Source organism: Eretmochelys imbricata, chromosome 2, assembly GCF_965152235.1.
Source record: "Eretmochelys imbricata isolate rEreImb1 chromosome 2, rEreImb1.hap1, whole genome shotgun sequence".
In the NCBI taxonomy this organism is placed as follows: Eukaryota; Metazoa; Chordata; order Testudines; family Cheloniidae; genus Eretmochelys; species Eretmochelys imbricata.
In genome coordinates this window covers 184,255,778-184,276,576 of record NC_135573.1, presented here as the reverse complement: position 1 = coordinate 184,276,576, position 20,799 = coordinate 184,255,778, and positions in this window count along the sequence as shown.

Genomic DNA, 20,799 nt, shown 5'->3' with positions numbered 1-20,799 from the left:
TATCAGGGAGCAGACCAATGTGCAGCAGCAGCTCCTGCAAAACTTGGTGAGTCCCCTGGGAGGTGATGGCACCCATGCACCTGGGCTAGTCCTATGTAAGATGGGCTCCGCTGATGACCCCAATAGCTTTCTTTGTACGTTTGAGCGGCTGGCCATGAGTGCCAGGTGGGATAGGGCAACCTGGGCCCTACGACTGACCTCCTATCTGGCTGGCGAGGTGCAGGTTGCCTATATGGGTAAGGGATAAAAAATCAAAACAACCGCCCCACCCCCATTAAGGAAAGCTAAACAATGAACAGGTCAAGGATTATGACACGGTGAAGGCGGCCATCCTAGACCGGGTGGGACTCTTGGTGGAGAAGTACAGACAGAAATTTTGGTTGGCCCAGTGAATGGGGGTTTTGCCATTGGCCCAGAAGCTGACTGACTGGGCCACGTGTTGGTTGCAGCCTGACATCCAAACGGTGGGGGAAATCATGGACATGGTGATCCCTGAACAGTTTGTACAGGGCCTTCTAGAGATCATGCAATTCTGGGTCCGGCGACACCAGCCAAACAGGCTGTAAAATTTATGGAAGAGTACATGGAGGTGGATTTTCCTCAAAAGGAGGGTAGGATAGACCCCCACCCCTGGGAGAAGCCCGGAGAAGAGGAAGGAGGAGACCAAGGGAGCTCCTACTCGCCCAGGGCAGCTTGTGTGCTGTCTATGGGCAGCCAGGATATAAATGCAGGGATTGCCCGGAGATGGAATGTGGCCTAGTGATGTTTTGCGGCTGGAATGAGGTTGGAGGGTGAAAAAAGGAGCGAGGACTGGCCACCATCCCCATGTGAGTGGGGAGGAAACCCCAGAGGGGCTTGGTGGACATGGCCTCAGCCTGCTCGCTTGTTCGGAGGGGGCTGGTGAAGACACATTGGTTTATCCAATGGGCAAGGAGGAAGCTGGAATGCATCTACGGGGATTGAAAGCCCTGCTCTGGGGCCCAGGTGGCCCTGGAGGTAGGGGGCAAGTTTGCCTGGCAATGGCTTGGGGTAGTAGAGGGTTTTTCGTACCGTGTGGTACTGGGGACAGACTGGGATCCCTTCCTAAAAGGGAAAGGAGACTGTAGGAGGGGACCTACCAGCAAGAAGAGGGAGGGACTCTGAAGAAGTGAGGTGAAACCCCTATGCTAGTAGACCCCAGTGAGGGGGAGGGCTCAGGTCCCCAGGGAGAATGAGAAACAAACCCTAGACGACAGAGCCAGAATGGAGACAGGACTGGAGGGGCCGAAGGAGTACCCCAGTATGGAACACCCAGGGAAGGGGACCCGAGGAATAGAGCGGGAGGGCCCCAGGGAAGGCCTGAAAGTAGAACCCCCAGGCAGGGAGATCTGGATCTGAAGCCCAGACCAACCCGGTTCTCCTGCCGGAGGGAAGTGGGAGCAGCCAGGAGGACACCCCCCAGGCTGTGAATGGTGTGAGGACCTGTGGGTAGCAGCAGAACTGTGGGGCAATCCGTCCCCTACCCAGCGTACCTTCTGTGGGTGGGAGATAGACAAACCCTGCAAGGAGGACCCTGGGGATCACCCAGTGGGAGACGGTGGGGTTCCCTGGAGTAACCTCACGGGCAGGGGTAGAAGAGGCCACACGAGGCCCCTCCTGGTGGTTGCTTAAGGGGGGAGGTGCGTGGCAGGTTGCTGGTTGAGAAGCCCTTAATCAGCTCCTGCCACTCCAGCCCCAATCAAGGGGAATAGCCCTGTGCCTACCTGGTAACTGGCCACACCTGCCAGTTTTATAAGCCCGGAGCTATAAAGGCTGGGAGGAAGCCAGAGAAGGGGAGAAAGGTCGGGCACAGAAGGAAGTGGGAGCCTCCTAGTCTGTTGCTGGCCGGGCCTGTTGTAGGCAAAGTAACTGTGAAGCCTGTATATAGTTGAGAACTGATGGTGGGAAACCTTCTCAGAAAAAGGGTATGTCTACACTGCCAGAGTTACAGTGCTGGCAGTTACAGGGCCTGAAGGGAAACTGCTGTTGTGTGTTCACAATTGCGGCACTTGCAGTGGTATTCAGAGTAGAGCACTCTGGGTAGCTATCCCACAGAGCATCTCTTCCTCTTCTGCTGCTAAGAGTTGTGGGAAGGCAGAGGGGGTCGCGAGGCATCTTGGGTCCTGTCCCAATGCCCTGTGATGCACTGTTTCGCATCCCAACAATTCCTGTGCTTCCATCTGCATTTGGCACCATCTTTCAACAGTTTATGTACTGTGCATTCTGCCTCATCGGTCTGCAGGAATGGATCCCACACTGTTGACCAGTGTGCTGCTCTCTCTGACTAACACATCACAAGGGGCAGTGGAGTTATTCCTTAAACTACAAAGGCAAGAGGAGTTCAACATTGATCTCGTCATATGTAGTAGCTATGACATGAGATGCTGACCACAGTGGAACACCACTTTTGGGCTCGGGAAACAAGCACTGAGTGGTGGGATCACATCGTCATGCAAGTCAGGGATGATGAGCAGTGGCTTCAGAACTTTTGGATGAGGAAAGCGACATTCATGGGGCAGTGTGATGAGCTATCGATCGGTCGCTAACCAGTTTGGAGTGGGAAAGTTGACCATTGGACTCATGTTGATGGAAGTGTGCAAGGCTATTAGTCAGATCCTGCTCAAAAAGACCATGACTTTTGGCAACATGAATGACATTGTGGATGGCTTTGCACAAACGGGCTTCCCTAACTGCGGAGGGGTGATAGATGGCATGCATATTCCAATTCTGGCACCAGACCACCTAGCCACTGAGTATATTAATTGGAAGGGGTATTTCTCTGTGGTTCTCCAGGTGCTTGTGGATCACCATGGGCGTTTCATCGACATTAACGCAGGCTGGTCTGGAAAGGTGCATGACGCACGCATCTTTCGGAACACTGGCCTGTTCAAGAAGCTGCAAGTAGGGACTTTCTTCCTGGACCAGAAGATCACTGTAGGGGAAGTCAAAATGCCCATTGTGATCCTGGGAGACCCTGACTACCCCTTAATGCCGTGGCATATGAAGCCATACATGGGGCACCTTGATAGCAGCAAGGAGTGGTTCAACAACAGGCTGAGCAAGTACAGAGTGACTGAGTGTGCTTTTGACTGTTTAAAGGCCCACTGGCGCTGCCTATATGGGAGGCTGGACCTGGCCAATAACAATATTCCTATGCTGATAGCTGCGTGCTGTAGGCACCATAATATTTGTGAAGGGAAGGGTGAAAGCTGCACTCAGGGCTGGACTGCTGAGGCTCAGTGCCTGGAGGCTGAATTTGAACAGCCAGAGACCAGGGCTATTAAGAGGGGTGCAGCACAGGGCCATAAGGATCAGGGATGCCTTGAGGCAGCAATTTGAAGCTGAAAGCCACTAACATTTCTTGCTATGCTTGGGAGTGCAGTGCTTGTAATGCTAGGAGGTGATTGTGATTGGTGCAGACAATGCATTATAAAGGTTTAAGAAAATTGCCTGTTGCTTTGCAGGTCTCTGTTTTGATTTCAAACCAACACAATTCTTTCATTAAAAACAACCAGAGGAGAGAGACAAACAAAAAAACAAAAGGAGTACTTGTGGCACCTTAGAGACTAACCAATTTATCTGAGCATGAGCTTTCATGAGTTACAGCTCACTTCATTGGATGCATACCGTGGAAACTGCAGAAGACATTATATACACACAGAGACTATGAAACAATACCCCCTCCCACCCCACTGTCCTGCTGGTAATAGCTTATCTAAAGTGATCATCAAGTTGGGCCATTTCCAGCACAAATCCAGGTTTTTTCACCCTCCGCCCCCCCACACAAACTCACTCTCCTGCTGGTAATAGCCCATCCAAAGTGACCACTCTCCTTACAATGTGTATGATGATCAAGGTGGGTCATTTCCAGCACAAATCCAGGTTCTCTCACTCCCTCACCCCCCTCCAAAAACCACACACACAAACTCACTCTCCTGCTGGTAATAGCTTATCCAAAGTGACCACTCTCCTCACAATGTGCATGATAATCAAGGTGGGCCATTTCCAGCACAAATCCAGGTTTTCTCACCCCCCCACCCCCATACACACACAAACTCTCTCTCCTGCTGGTAATAGCTCATCCAAAGTGACCACTCTCCCTACAATGTGCATGGTAATCAAGGTGGATTACAGCAGGAGAGTGAGTTTATGTGTGTGTGTCTGTGTGTGTGTTCCCCCTGGGGGGGCGGGGTGAGAGAGCCTGGATCTGTGCTGGAAATGACCCACCTTGATTACCATGCACATTGTAGGGAGAGTGGTCACTTTGGATGAGCTATTACCAGCAGAAGAGTGAGTTTGTGTGTGTATGGGGGTGGGGGGGTGGGGGGGTGAGAGAACCTGGATTTGTGCTGGAAATGGCCCAACTTGATGATCACTTTAGATAAGCTATTACCAGCAGGACAGTGGGGTGGGAGGGGGTATTGTTTCATATTCTCTGTGTATATATAAAGTCTGCTGCAGTTTCCACGGTATGCATCCGATGAAGTGAGCTGTAGCTCACGAAAGCTCATGCTCAAATAAATTGGTTAGTCTCTAAGGTGCCACAAGTCCTCCTTTTCTTTTTGCAAAGACAGACTAACACGGCTGTTACTCTGAAACAAAAAAACATATCAGCACTGAGGGGGATGGGGGAAGGGAGAGTCCCAGGAGGAGGTGGGGTCCCGGGCTGGTTAAAGAATTGTGTATGTCCAGATATCATACGTAACCTTGTCCTTTGGAGTACAGTGTAGTGGGTACTGTACTTCAACAGGGCCAAACTGCTGAGGGACGGGTGTTGAGTGCAGTGGGTACTGGGAGTCCACAGGGCTGGACTGTGACTGGGCAGGAGTGGAATGCAGCGGGTACAGACTGGAGCCAGGAGGTTGATAAGAGTGTTGGCGGTGTCTGGGGGGTGCATGGGAAAGAGTTTTGTGGCTGCAGGGAAGGGCGGGTGTGGAGCTACTCAGTTTGCAGTGCTAGTAGCACCTGGACATGTCCACTTGGCGCTCCATAACATTTAAGAGCCGCTCCGTGGCTTTGTTCTGGTGTGCCATGTTCTCCTTTCGGTCCCTCTTCTCGCTGTCCCACCACTACTTCAGTTCTTGTTTTCTGGCTGCACAGTGAATCATGTCATCATGCAGAAAGTCCTTCTTTGTGGCTGCTTTCTAATTCTGCGCAGCTGGCGATAACAAAGAGGGAGGCTGGGCTCCCAAGGTCATATCTGTGAAGCCAAAATGCAACGTTTTACAGAAGCAGTATTGTTTGCAACACAGAGACTACTGATTCAGTAATTTAAAACACAGCCACTATTTGCATACCTGTCACTAACTGGCTGACCCCAGGCAAGCACACATGAGCCACAAGACCCCCCGAAATGGTGAGTAACTGCAGGGGCAGGGGAAATCAGAGTTCTAGGTCTGAACTGTATACTGGGCACGGGGCTCTTGGGGAGAGCCAGCACTGTAGGGGGGGACCTTATAATCATTCCTGTCCCCATATTTGCCACAGGCTGTGTTCATTATGGAAGATATCTTGCTGCTGAGTGTGAGCAGGGAATCAAGGGAGGATCTTCTCCAAGACTCCAAGCTTCTGCTCTGGCCCTTATGCAGGTCACCTGTGTGTAGCAATGGTCCTCCCCCCTCCCTCCCGTCCCCCCGCCCCAGTGACGGCAGAGTGGCATGGGAAAATTACCCTTAATGGGGCAAGAAACAAAGCAGCTCTGCCAAAGAACCTGAGGCAGCGAATTGCCCAGTATTTCCATGAGAGTTTTGTGGAGATCTCTGAGGCAGATTCCCGTGAAATGACAGTCAATCAACACCCAATTCCGCTGCTCAGACTAGGCATGTGGTGGTACGCGCATCATACAAACGCAAGCCTGCTTTCTGCAACCCCCCTACCCTCAACATCTTGCTTCAGCAATTCCCAAAATCAAAGCCACTTACCAGGGGCCTCCTCTCCTGTTTGCATTTTGCCAAGCTCTGACAGCTGTGACTGGCTAGCCTCCTCCGGGGTGGAGAAGAGCTCCTGGCTGCATGCATCTCTGGCCTCCAAGTCATCCTCTGCCTCTGGGTCCCCCTCTCCCTCCACATCCTTGTCCAAGATTTCCTCCTCCTGGCTCAGTCCATTCTCGACCAACTCGCGAGCCACCGAAGTATCCACAGTGGCCTCCACAGTGGAGGTGGGGTCACCACCGAGTATCGCGTCCAGCTCTTTGTAGAACCAGCAGCTCGTGGGTGCAGCACCGGAGTGGTGGTTTTCCTCTCCTGCCTTGTGGTAGGCGTTCTGCAGCCCCTTTACTTTGACCCTGCACTGCAGTGTGTCCTGATCACAGCCCATTTCTGTCATGCACTGTGAAATCAGTCCGTAGGTATCATCAGTTCCATGGCTGAGGCGCAGCTGGGACTAGACAGCCTCCTCTCCCCAAATGCTGATGAGGTCCAGCAGCTCGACATTGCTCCAAGAGGGGGATCGCCTGGTGCGTGGAGCAGGCATGGTCACCTGGAAAGATGCGCTGAGACCGCTGCATGCGTCACCGAGCAAACAGGAAGGGGACTTTCAAAATTCCCAAGGAATCTAAGGGGTGGGGCTCATGGTTGGTTACCTGAGGGCAGGGCAGTAGAATTCAAACCAGTGACCAGAGAGGTGAGAACTGGCATTGTGGGACACCTCCTGGAGGCCAATCGCAGCACTGTAATCAACCAGGGTGTCTACACTGGCACTGTGGTGCTGAAGGCCCGGCGCAGAAAGCCGTACGCCTCTCGTCGGGGTGGGTTTTTTACAGCTCTGCAACTGCGCAGTTTCTGCGCACTAAGTGGCTCGGGAATTACACCACAGAAAGCTGCTTCACTGCACAGAAACTTGCCAGTGTAGACAAGGCTTAAAGAGCATGGGTGTTGCACCAGTCTGAAGTGTCCCTGACTCATTGAATAGGGAGGCACTGGGGCTGAATACCCAGGGCGCAGCGTGAACCTTGTTGCAGGGACATACAGCATTATTAGCAACCCCACTCCCCGAAGCATTGTGTTTCCTAGAGTTGAGCTAGTTGAAAAATTTCATTTGCAACATTAAATCAATGAAAAATAGCTTTGTCTTCAAAATAGAAATTTCCAGGGAAAATCGCTCCCTCCTCCCTCGCCCCCGGGAAACTTTTCAGGTTTTAATTGAAAACTTGAACATCAAAGAAAGTTCAGGTTTTTGCTCTAAAACTGAAACATTTCAGTTTTCAGTTTAAAAAAAAAAACCTTGACAATGGTTAGGCTGTTGGTGTGTCGAGACTGCTGCCCATCATGCTGACTAAATATTGTTTTATTGTTTCCTTGTACTCCCACATAAGTTTGTCTGGGTCCATCTTGACTTATACGTAGACTGTAAGCTCTTTGGGGCAGAGACTGCCTGTTAATCCTGTGTTTGTACAGCGCCTAGCACAATGGGGTCCTGATCGCTGACTAGGGCTCCTAGGTGCTACAGTAATACTACTACTATTACTAATTAATAATTCACTCAAGATTGTTCCCAAGGGGGAAATTTGGAAGATCTTTCCAAACAAATGGTGCTTTCATTATTTATTCACGGCGAACACAATATTAAAAATGAAAAAAAAAATAGAAATTTTGACAAAGCTGCAGCTGCCCATTCAAATGAACTTCCTGTAGATACCAAAACAGGAGTTAATAACGTTGGCACTTGGCAGCCTTAACAGCATTTGCTCCCAGTAAATGGCATCTTGTCCTAATGTCGGTGATAGTTTCCTTGAGATGCTTTTCCTTGTTTTCATGAACAGCTAAAGCTACAAATTTGTCGCATGAGTGACACAGCAGCATACATTATATACGGAAAAGCCAGCAATCTCTGGATGAGAATATGCAGCATGAGGTCATGTGCTCGGTTTTCCAGTTTTGAATTCAGTACAGGCTTCTTTTGTGTGTGACGCTTTGAATCCGAATGACTTTCATTTATTTTCTTTGCACTGGGATGTGTGCTTCAGCTCTTTGATTTGTGTACAAGTTTTTTCTCCTCTAACGGTGATGTGCATTGAATAAGTTAGTGACAGAGTATGTGCCTCCTTTCTGGACTGGCAGGGAATAGGTTAATGCTGTTGGCGTAAAGACCTCGCTGTGTACCCAAGGATTATCAGGATGTAACAAGGCTGGGCTGGCTGCCAGCAATTAATTTGTCTCACATTGCTAGAAGAGGATGATGGGGTTAGGTGGGTTAAGTTTTGGGGAAGATAAGCAGGTTGATACTAAGACCCCAACTCTCCTTAGAAGATGCTAACCATAAAACACCTTCTTTCTGGCAGGATTGAGCCTCAGCAGCACAAAGCTTCTTGGAATGTTGCTGAGGTTCTGACTATGGGAACTTTGGTTTGTTTATCTCACCAAGACTCCAAAAACCAAGCTGTAGGAAACAGGCTGTGTGACCCAGTGTATATGGCATTAGCCTGGGACTCTGACAAGCTGGATTCTATTCCTGGCTCTACTGTTGCCCTGGGTGGTGATCTTGGGCAAGTCACTTTACGGCCTGGTGCCTCAGTTTCCACATTTGTAAAATGGGGATAATGATACTGACCCTTTTTTGTAAATGTTTTGCGATCTCTTGATGAAAAGTCTTACATAAGAGCTCTGGGCCATCAGTGATGATGTGAAAGGCCTAGCCCTGCTTCCTCTTCCCTCCATACCCTGGAGAGTGTCAGAGTGCAGAGAATGAGATGCCTTTTCCCTATCAAAAAAGGGAGAGTAGGGTGGTGCAGGAGCCTCTACACCAGCTGAGGAGTCCTCCTTGGCTTGGCTAACCTTCCGCTGTGGAGCTAAGATGGCTTTGGGATCGATTTGTTTCACCATAGTGGTGCAAAACTACCCTAACACACAGAATGCAATCTCCCCAAGCTATGGAAAACTATTAAACTAGCACTTGGTCTACACTACCAACTTATGTCAGTATAACTATATCACTCAGGGATGTGGGAAATTCCTCACACCTCAGCGATGTAGTTATACTGACCTAACTGCTGGTGTAGGCAGCGCTATGCCGACGGGACAGCTTCTCCTGTCAGCATAGCGACTGCCTCTTGGGGAGGTGGAGTACTTACGCGGACAGGAGAAGCTGTCCCATCTGCACAGGCAGCATCTTCTCTAAGCGCTACGCTGACGCGCTGTAAGTGTAGGCAAGCCCTAGGTTAGGTGAGTTGGGACACCTAGCTCCCTGACTGCTTGGGTCAGTGTGTGGGGAAGAATTTAGCCCCTAGGAAGCAAATACTTTCCAGACATACAGAATGAAATACTGCCATCAGCACAACTGCAAGTCTTCTTCCTTCCAGATGATTTATCTCTGGGTGCCTTTTGAATCTGCTCAGTATAACCAGTTTGCATCGTAATTAAATACATCTTCCCAGACTCACAAAAGAGAATATACACGTGTTTAACTGGTCCAAAGGCCACATTCGTCTTATACAGTGTAATTTTAGCTGTGTTGGTCCCGGGATATTTAAGTTCTGAGGCATTTTTTGATTTTGGTAAAGCAGTACATACAAAAGGTGCTGTTCCTCATAAATACAATTGCCTTGTCTTATTCATGAAAGTGATAAAAACAGAGAACTGCAGAATGTCATATTGCACAGAGTGGGCATGAACTACAGACCATATAGAGAGAATCAACGCCCTCTAATGTTGAAAAAGAAAAATCGGGAGAATATCTGCTTCTCTGCTTTTCTGACCCTTCTTTTCCGGCAATTGCTGACTGTAGCTTTGCACATACCAGATGGCCTGGTTTATTTGGTCACAAGCTTATTTATCTTTCTGAATGAATTTTTGTCATGATGGCTTGTAGGGCAGGGCTGTGTCTCTGCTGTCCTCACCAAAGCATGAAGCAGAAAAACAGCCATGCAAATCTTTGTGCATTTCATTTCCAGCATGAATGGGTGTTGATGGAGTTCCAGATGGCTGAGGCACAAGTCCTTTGGCTTACCAACACCCAAAGGATAGCATTGCCACCTGCTCTGTGAAATGTACATTGGCCCATAAATTTTGATTTGCAAAGATCACGCTTTATGCTATGTGATAATGACCCTGTATTCCTTTTCCAGCAAACATTCAGATGCAGTTCTTTACTAGCTTTGCTTTTCTCACTTGCTGCTTATTTGCAGAAAGATCTTTGGCAGCCTGACAGCTTGAATTCTCACTTGCTCACTGATTTTCTTCCTCACACAAAACCAGGCAGCTCACCTACATTATCTTTTATTGACACATCCGTGACAATGAAATGGTTGTTATTGGGGCTGTTAGGAGAAGCCTTTGCACGCTGACATACAGAATATATAGAGTGTCTTGCTTTAAGCTTTTTGGAAAATGGAGGCATATCTCATTATCTAAGATGATAGGATTGTACTCTGGAGATTTTAGTAGTTTGAACTATTATTCAACCTCCTACTTCCCAGAAATTTCTTCTGAGTTGAAAAAACTGAAGCTGTAAGAAAGATTCCTATTCCTACAGGCTAAATCATTTTAGTGTGTGAACTGTATACATTTGGATTTCAAACAGTGTCATTCTAAGTGGCAAGTTTCTTATACTAATAGGATTTACAGATGCTCATCTAATGAAGAATAGCTCCTTTTGACCAGGGCGGTTAGCCAAAAATTCAGTCTTGAGGATTGTTTCAGCTAGGAAGGGAAATTGATGATGGAGTGGGGTATCTTTGGTGCAATAATGTTTATTTGCAAAGAATGTAAAATATCCTCGTTCCTTGAACTCAGGAGGAATGAAACAGGAGACAGGGTTTTTTGCTCACGGCTCTAAGGCTCTTTCAATCAGTGCTCAGTCTAAAATCTTCCTTAGCTCTTTCTTAGGCCATGCGCACAGAGCTTGTGTGTATGGTGCTTCGCTGCTTTCTCAGCTTGTCTGGCCTTTCTGCTTCTGTTTCACAGAAACAAAAACCTTCTTAAAGCAACACCCAGCAAAACCCCACCCCTCACATGTGCCTTTGTTTTGGGCAGTGACTTGTGCCTATAACTAGGGTGGAGGCCAGTACTGTTTCAGCTCTCTGGTTACACAGAGGGCCTGACTGGCTTCTTCAGTACTGCCAACCTCAAAAGATCAAACCATGAGTCAGACCCCCCTCCGGAGATTAAAACAAAACCATAAGTCAGAAGCTCCAAAATCAGGAGATTGGCCCCCAAAATCAGGAAATTTTGTTTAAAGGAAAACATGTTTTTAGTCTGTCTTGTGACTTTTTTACTACCCTCCATTCCTCTGCCAACATGTCTGATCATTTCCAGTTGCAAAGTCAACTTTTAATGCACACGCAGATATAAGCCTCTTCCTGGCTGCCCCGTTGCCCTCGCCTCGCCCTTAAGGTAGGGGAATTGCCACCCATTTACTATTACTGACTGGACCCAGTAGCAACACTTTTCTCTCCTAGAGTTTAAGGCCAGAAGGGACCACTAGATTTAGGGTGACCAGATGTCTCGATAAAATCAGGACTGTCCCGATATTGAGCAATTTTTCCCACGTCCTGACCGAAGTATGGTCGGGACGCCATTTGTCCTGATACTTTGTTTCGGGCGCATCTTCCTCCCCCCCCCCCCCCTTAGGCGGTGGTGACAGGCAGGGGGAACGCTTTTTTCAACTGTTACACTCCCCCAGCACGTCTGGGACTTCGGCGGCAGGTACTTCTTTCTTCGCCGGCAAGATTTATTTCCCACCACCGAACGTGCCGGGTGAGGGTAACAATTGAAAAGGCGCTCCCCCTGCGGCGGTCCCGATATTTTGTATTTAGCATCTGGTCGCCCTAACTCGATCATCTAGTCTGACCTGTGTATCAAAGGCCACTACTACCTGCACACTAACCCAACAACTGAAGCAAGACCAAAGTATAACATCCCACAGGAAACTAGACTGTTTGTTTTCTGCCACAGGCAGAGAATAGGAAGGGCTGAGGTGTACCAGTGTTTGGGGCCTATGCAGTGAAATGCAGGGAAATGATAAAGTGAGAGATACCCAGATAATCCTGGCAAGTGACCTGCACTCCCATGCTGCAGAGGAAGGCAAAAAACCCCAAAGTCCCTGCCAATCTGACCTGAGGGAAAATTCCTTGCTGACCCCACATATAGCAATCAGTTAGACCCTGAGTATGTGGACAAGAAGCAGCCACCCTGAGCCTTCTCTACCTCCTGCTGCCCCAGGATTTCTCTACCTGGGACTCAGCCACAGCACTTCCCCTTCCCCTGTCCTTGGGCTTCTCCTCTGCCTGGTCCCAGAAGCCCCATTTCCCCAATCCCTTGCCTTCTAGGGCCCCAGGACTCACTCTCTGGCATAGGGCAGTACATGAAAGCAGAACTCAGTGGCAAGTCAGATCAGTGTCCTCAGCCCCACAGCTCTCACACAGGCCCTCAAAATTGCAGGATCAGAGGAGTTTCTCTCACTAGCACAACAGCTCCTCCTGTAAGTCCCAGATTATGTGATCAATTTACAAGAGCTGGCAACACTGCCTTCCCTAGGGAGCTCCCCTTTCCCACAATCACGGCTGGGCTGGGGGAGCTGTCAGTCTAACCTGTCCATCTCCCACCACCCCCACTCTCCTCTGCACCAAATCAGCTTCCCTCCCGCCCCCACAGCCACTTCTCTTTAGACTTATTTCTGCTACTAAGCAGTAATAATATCTATCTACTGTATTTATATACTCGCTAGCATAGTAGCTGAGCACCTTTAATGTATTTATTCTCACAGTACCCGGTGAGGTAGGGCACGGCTATTCTCTGAGGCACAGAGAGGCTAAGTGACTTGCTCAAGATCACATAAGAAGTCTGTGGCAGAGCAGGTTTTCTAAGTCTCGGGTAACATCCTAGCCACTGGACCATATTGATGACCACAGAGAGCAGTACTCTCATGAGTGCAGAATGTGGAGGGAGGCATCACCTTGTTCTCCTGGATCTTCTTTTTACTTGTCACTGCTCACTCTGCACCTATACTGTGAGGCATCAAGCCTGTTATGTGCCTCTAATCAGTTTGAAGGGTATAGTATTGATATTTACCTGATGTTCCAAATATTTCCTTTCCCTACATTGTTCCAGTCCAAACGCCCATTGTTCTGCCCATGTCACCTAGTCTTTGAATCCCTCCACTGCGCTCTTCCCCCACTGCATCAAGTTCAAGCATCCTGTCAGTGCCTTTAATTCACTAGAAACCTCTCAAGCTTCATGGCTCTGCCTTTGTCTCTTTTCACATTCCTTCCTCCCCACAAAGGAGGTTGGCCCCTTCCCTCTGTTTGTCAGAGTCCAGCACATCTCTGTTTCATCTTCCAAGTGTGGAACACCCTCCATGACTTATCCCAAGCGAGTAGAGGTAGAGGTGCCCTGCTCCTCTAGGCCTCTTTCTCCTCCTTGTCTGATGGTGTCAGGCCTCACCATGCAGAAGAATCTGAAGAGGGGAAAAGCAGGCAGAGCCGGTACATCTGCTGGAGTAGATGGAGCAGCACCAGCACCTGATGGGAGAAGAGTTGTCCTAGCAGGGAGTTCCCTGTTTTCCATCTCTGCAGGAAGATGTGTTCCCCCTGCTCCCCTATAGATGAAAAGAGGAGAAAGGTGACAAACACGAGATACTGGGCAAGGGGAATTACAAATCAGAAGATTGATCAAAGCCATGATTTTATTTATATATATCATGATTTTTGTGCCAAGCTCATGAGTTTTTTGGGGGGGGCCTGGTTCATGATTTTTTTAACTTCAAGCATTGGCGGTATTCTAACTTCTTTCAAGGAACTTTAATCAATCAGCCACAACACCCACTAAAATTCCTTAAGACAGGTTACCTGGGCTTTGGTTTATTTTTTTGCCTCTAATCTTGCCAAGTACCTTACATTGCAGCTCTTTTCTTTGGAAGAATTCATGGCTATCCTCAGTGTACTGAAATAGTTAAAGGGAGTTTTGCCTGCATAAAGGTTGAAGGATCCACACCTTGGGGTGCGTTGAGAAAGAGTAACAAAAATGAAATGTGTCCATCCCATAAATATTTTTTTAACAGCTTGTTCATAATTGCTTGTAAGAGTAGGGAGATGATTTTACCTCTGTATATGGCATTGGCAAGACCGACCATGGAACAAACTACCAAGAGAAGTGTTTGATTCTCCATCTCTTGCTGTCTTCAGATCAAGATGGGATGTCTTTCTGGAAGATATACTCTAGTCTAACATAAGTTATTGGCCTAAATACAGGTATAAATGGACCTCTATGACCTGTGTTACATAGATCAGACAAGAAATTTTAATGGTCCCTTCTGGCTTTCTAATCTATGAATAATGGACTTGATGCTGCAGGGTGCTGTGCACTCTGTCCCAGAACCAATGTAATTATCTCAAATGTTTCTACTATCGTTTGTACTTCCTTCTTCCAAACCTTTTCCATTTGAACTGTTAAAAATGGCAATATGTGGTGAGATTTGTAGTTACACTTGTTGTCTACTTTTGAGTCTATGCTTCTGGACCTGATTCTGCTCCAATTGAAGGGCCAGATTTTCTGGTACAATCTGACCACTTTGCACCACAGAGGTGGCACAAAATGTGGTATGGAGGTGACCCAGAATGCCAGCTCTGCTGGGAGTGTAGATTCTGACTGTACTTGGACAGGGGAGAATTCTTCCTCTGGAAGAGAACTCACTGCTGGTATAACAGAGCAGAGGTGGCCCCTATTCCAGGAACCCCTGGTCACTCCAGAGTCAGTGTGCCAGGAGATGAAAGGGGATCAGTGAGGGATTGCTGGGTCAGGGTTTGTGGAGGTGCTAGCTTCCTGATATTCCTTCCCATCTCTGCTCAGATGCAGGAGAGAATTGAGCCTGAAGTAAATGACAAAACCCCTGCTGACTTCAACAGCTCTAAGTATGCAATAAGATAAAGTGTAATCATAACTGTTAAGTAGAGATTGTGCAGACACAAGCTGGGATGTATTATAGGAGAGGAGTTTAAATGTCCTCAGTAAAATAACTTACAGATGTAACAGGAGAGTTGGGACATGTGTGTCCATTAATAATAGACTTTCATAGCAAGACAAATAAAAGATTATTGAGAAAACATTGAGAACAGCCGACCCAATGATTTCTGATTATGGACTCTGCAAATAGGAGCATCTTTCTTTCTGCAGTCAGTTAAGACTCATTCTCTATTCCACTTCCCTAGCTAGAATACCCCTTTCTTTTGAAAGGGTATTTAAATTATACAGCACAGGATTCAGTTTTGGAGACGTGAGCTTGAATGTATTTCTTCTAAGCAGTGACTTTAAAACAGCATCAATGGTTTTCTGGAATCAGGTTTTGGGAACCTCCACGTGCAGAACAGAAGATGGAGCTATTTGCTAACACTAACCCATTGTGTTCTGCAGGGTTCTGCTATAAAAGCACAAACCCTTTAGTTACTTATTTAAAAAAGCCTCAAACTCACCATGTTGCACAGTGATTGCATTCCCTCTTGCCTCTTAAATGTCCTCTTTTAATGTTTGATGGCAGGAGATGAGGGGAATAATAAGATTTAATTTAGAGGCTGGCCTAGACTTGGGAGTACTGGAATCACCATTACTCTGGTCCCTGGTACAAAAGTATCACATGACATTGTCTCTTCACAAGTGAAGGGTAAATAGATCCTAGAGGTAGTGAGGTGAAGGTGAGGTTATCCATATGGTACCTAATCAGATGTCAATCTCAATCTGTGTTCAAAGTTTAAACTAACCTTGCAAAATTCTGTTTCTCTACTCACTTGGGGGCAAGTATTTATTTTTAGGTAAGTGATTACATATCTTTTCCGCCCTCCCTTTCCCCCCTCCCCCCAGATATTGTCGTGAAGGCCAGAGAAAGTAGATTCTGTATCTGGGCTGGTAGATTTTTCACAGCAATTTTGGATAGCTGATTGAAACTGAACCAGGACCAAAACTTTCTTTTGTTTGAAAAGTTTCCACATTTAAAAATGTATAATTTAAACAATGATCTTCATGCTATCCACTTCCTGGTTACAACAAGGATTGGAAGCAAAACGGGGCTGGGGGGAGAGGAGAGAGAGAGAAAGAGAGAGAATGAATGTAGTTGCTGTATTACCAGACTGCCCAGAAGCAGGAACTGGAGGAACCCTTAGAATAAGAACCCATTATCCCATCTTTTTCCATCCCAATCTTTCAGTCTCAAGAGGTTTTGGATGCATATCACAGTTATTAGGCACTCGTTTGAGAAACTTCTGAAAGTATTTGGCAATTGCCTCTTATCTCCTTCAAAAGCTTCATGTTCTGTGAAACTGTCCTCACTCTACACCCCTTTCATTGTCTAGGTCATGCGGTACTGTACTGCACTGTATCCATTCAGGTCTTTAGACTGTGAGGTCTCCCAGGCCTGCAGCATTGCCAGCTCCCACAATTTGAGCGCAAGTAATGTGGTTTCAGTCCCTGCTGCAAGGGTATTTTGCAATAATGCCTTCATGCCATTTTGACACCTGCCAAGGGGAAATCCCCTCTGATTGGTTGCTTTCCCCACTTCCCCATGATCTGGGGAAGAACAGACCCATTGGCAGGCTCAGTTCTATCTGCCTTCCCTGGGAGCTGACCTCCTTTTTGGGTAGGAGGGAATAGACGATACCCTTTTCAAAAAGCAGGGGAGGAGGGAACAGACATTTTTCAGTGGCTCAAGGAGACTTTTGCTCCTCCTCCCATCTTGTGAAAAATAGATTGGCTGTTCTTTGCTCCTTCCCCTGCATGATCGGCCTTTGTGCAGGGTTACAAAGTGTGAAGGCATCTTGTGCCTCTCCCGCACCCTTGTACGCTACCACAGGAGCTGGATACATTCCAGCCCTCAATATTTCATACAGGCTGTCTGGCTGACTCTCCCCTCCGTTCACAAATTGTCCTCAAACTGTCACATAAAACACATCTTTTGTCAGCAATATATGCCAGTTACAGGTTCTCTCAACCTTTGGCAAACACAATAAGAGGAGCTCGCATCTTCTCTAATATAATAGGAAACCATCTTTTCATATCCGATAAACTTCAGTCACATTAAATTAGTAGTAGTATACAACTATTATTAGATCTTTTCTTACCAAATTTGTGGTGGTGCCAAATAGAATATTTGTGTATGAAACTTGGCATAGTAAATTATTTCTCCAAGCGCTGAGATACTATAAATAGCTTAACTGCTTTTTGTTTTGCATTCAGAAAATTAGGATTTAGGATATTGTTTTCTTACTAGTTTAAAGTTTATTTAATTGGAAAAATCAAACTATCACAACCTCCCTGTAGGACCAATGGGGAGGCAGTGTGGTCTAGAGGAGAGTATTGGAGTAGGAGTCAGGAGACTTGAGGTCTCCTCCTAGCCACAGTCACTGCTGTGCTGTGTCACTTTGAGCATATGATTTCATCTCTTTGTGTTTCTGTCTCCCCTCCTACCCTTTGTCTGTCTTGTTTGTTTATACCTTAATCTCTGGAGGCAGGGACTGTGTGTCGTTATCTATTCATACAATGCCTAGCACAGTGGGGACACCGATCCCAGTTGCGGGTGCTAAGCACTACCCCAATACAAATTAATAATACTGGCATTATACATAATACAGGGCTGAACTTGGTCATAAAGTTCATAGGCATTGACCTTTCACATGTCTTGAGGTTAAATTTTCCAACAGATTAGCTAGGGTTACATGTACTAAACTTGTATTTATGCACTAAAGGGCTTGTCTTCACTAGAGTGTTTTACTTTGAGTTAATTGCAACTCAGTTAACTATAGGTAAACATGCTAGTGTAGACATGCCCTGAAAGGGTTCAAATGTGTAAAATGGAATGAGCATCCCTCACTCAGGCCTTTGGACCATGTTTGAATCAGAGGGCATATGCAGATTAAGCCTTATTCCTTAAAGTAATTTCACTTACTGCCACAGAACCAATATTGTCCTTCAGTTGAAGAAATAAATAATAAAAATTGTGAAGAATTTTAAGAGGCATGAAAAATGTTTTAAAGGCTCTTATGCAACAACAGCTACCAACAGAGAGAAATATAAGCCATTATCATTCTCCCCACAAAGGTGAAGTCCTGCTATCTTTGCCTTTCTCCAATAAACTATGATTGATAAACACAAACATTATCAGATGAATAATTTATCTGGTAGTCCTAAACCACTTTGACTCATGCTTAACATGCTATAATGTTTGATATCATACGATAAGTCACATACAATATGAGCTGTCAGATATATCCAGGGTCATTTCTTGCTATCTTCAGAGCTAGAAGGGACAAGAGGATCTCTAAAATTAGCTAGCCGGATTAGCTTGAAGAGTGTTCATGATCTTTATTTCTAAGGCCAGGTGGTGTCAATATCCTCTCCAGTTCACCGAATGAAATAAAATATTTGATCAAGCATTAAAAGGTCTGGCATCAAATTCTGAGAGGGAGAACTGGAAATGGAGGCAAATCTCTAGCCTTCAAGAGACATACAAATCATTTCAGGAATATGGGCATTAAGGAGAGTGGCTGGAAGTGATCCAACAGGTCTTGGAGAATCCACTTTCATATATTACCTCTAATATGCTTCTTCTGCACAAGAAACATGAAAGACTAGCTCCCTTCTATGCTTGCAGTTGGAGATGTTACAGGTAAGGATGATGGGAACACCAACGCTTGAATGAATGAGACCAGGGTAGAGAGAGGTTTGTAGGTTCTGATCCTGAAGCAGATTACATTTACAATCAAATTTAAGTTTTGTGTGGATAGTAAAATTCCATTTTTGACTTTGTAAACAATATGTGGCTCTCATTTGGGGAGGACAGAACACTCCTCTTGTTGATGGGAAATATTTTGAGAAACCTAAATGCACATGGTTTGGAAGCAGTAAGATATTAAAGCATTTTAGATCAAAACCTACAAACTCAGTCTCTCGGTGAAAGCTTTCGCTTTATATTTTGGTCATATATAGTGTGACATATCTGCTATGAAAGAGTCGACTGCATTATAAGTATAGCCCGCAAGAAAATGGGATTTCTATTCTGCAAGCAAGTTCAACATTTTGAAAGTTTTTTCATTCCAAATCAGAACAAAAAGGTATTGTTTTGAAAGTTCCCCTGGAATGAAAACTCTGAAATTTTTCAATTTAGAAATATTGAATCATATTATTTAGAAATGAAAAACCTTCTGTTTTGATAAGATAAAATGTTTTCTTTTGATAATATCAAATCACTATCATATATAATTTATCTAATATGTCAACATGGTTTTATTAATTTAAAGTCAAAATGAAACCTTTTGATATTACTGAAGCAAAAGAGAAAATCAAACTGATTCATTTTGACTTTTTCCCTATCAAAATTGACACATTCCCACAAGATGTTTAGATTTCAGTGAAACTTTCCAACAGAATATTAAGCTGATTTTTTTTTCCAAACAGCTCTAATTGCAAGGATATGTTGTTTACTGTTTCTTTTGGCTATTTTATTTATGGTTATACTGTGGCCTTAATGAGGATGAGAGAACTGAACCATAGAGAATAAGAACTGATCTCCACTTTCACCCAAAACTTGAACCAAACTTTCTTTTAATATTCTAAAAGCCTGCTTTTAATTTTTTTTTCACTTCCCCATGACCCTGAATTTCCTTGTTCCAACTGAGACCAGAAGATGAAGTTCAGAATACCACAAGAGGGGCAGTTCTGTCAGCTTAAGGAGGCAATGGTAAAGCCCACTTCATGGTTTAGGAGACTTGAAGCATTGTTGGCTGAACTCAACCTAGGCACATCTTATCAAATGGTGGTCTAAGCAACTCTGCAGACATATCTCAGGCCCTTCTTCCGCCCAGGCAATGCCCTTTTCCTTGGGATTTGTTTGTGGGCATAGACCTCGACACGTAAGATGGGATTTTCAAAAGTCAGTATTAGCTGGCTCAATTTGCTCTCACTGAAATCAACAGGAGTTCTAGTTCACTCCTATTAAGCGCTTTGGAAAACCCCACTGTTAGTGTTTTCTTAGCTAATATCACCTTTTTAAACCATGGTTTTGACTATTACACTCCTGGAGTTCCATCATGGAGGGGGAAGGTTCAGATTTCTAACCAAACACATGACACATCTGTTCCTACAGTCTCTAGAATTTTGGAGAGTGTCATCCCCAACAGATTTCTCCATTTCTCACCTACTCACAAAATTCTTAAATTAAGCCCTGCCTCTTCCTGTCTCTAACAGCATCACCTTTCGTCTCCAAAGGAACTATTCTCCCTGCCCATCTTCTCCAAAGGAAAAGGATCATTTGAAATGATTCATAAAGGTCTGTCTTATAATTTTCTCTCACCTCTAGTAGAACAGCTGAAGGTAGCAGGTAACAAGGTATCCTGGACAAATAACTGATGGTGTGAGTAGAAGTCAAGTAAATAAGCAGCAAATATTTCATTAGGTAGCAGTTTCCCTCCCACTCTCAATTATTTCTGAACCATTTGTCACAAGGCAAATGAATACAGCAGGAAATCAAAATACTGTGTATAATTTCAGCACAATCATTTTCTCATCTAAAGCTTGTACCATTAAAAATACTGTTTGCTGATAGCATATTCTCAAGTCTGCATTTCCCCCTTGACCAACTTGAGAAGACTTGTTTCACTATAGAGTGAGTCATGGGACCACACCTAGTAGAGTTAAAGGGGGTGGGCTGTGCTGCAGGATAGAGGGGGTTAAAATCCATACAAAATGGCACAGGGAGGTTGCCCAAGGGAAAAGGTGGGTGCCTGTGTTTTCCCCTTCCCATCACATGCTCATGCACACTTTGCTAGCCAGAAGCCATTTCACACCAATAACAGGCCAAGAGCAGGCA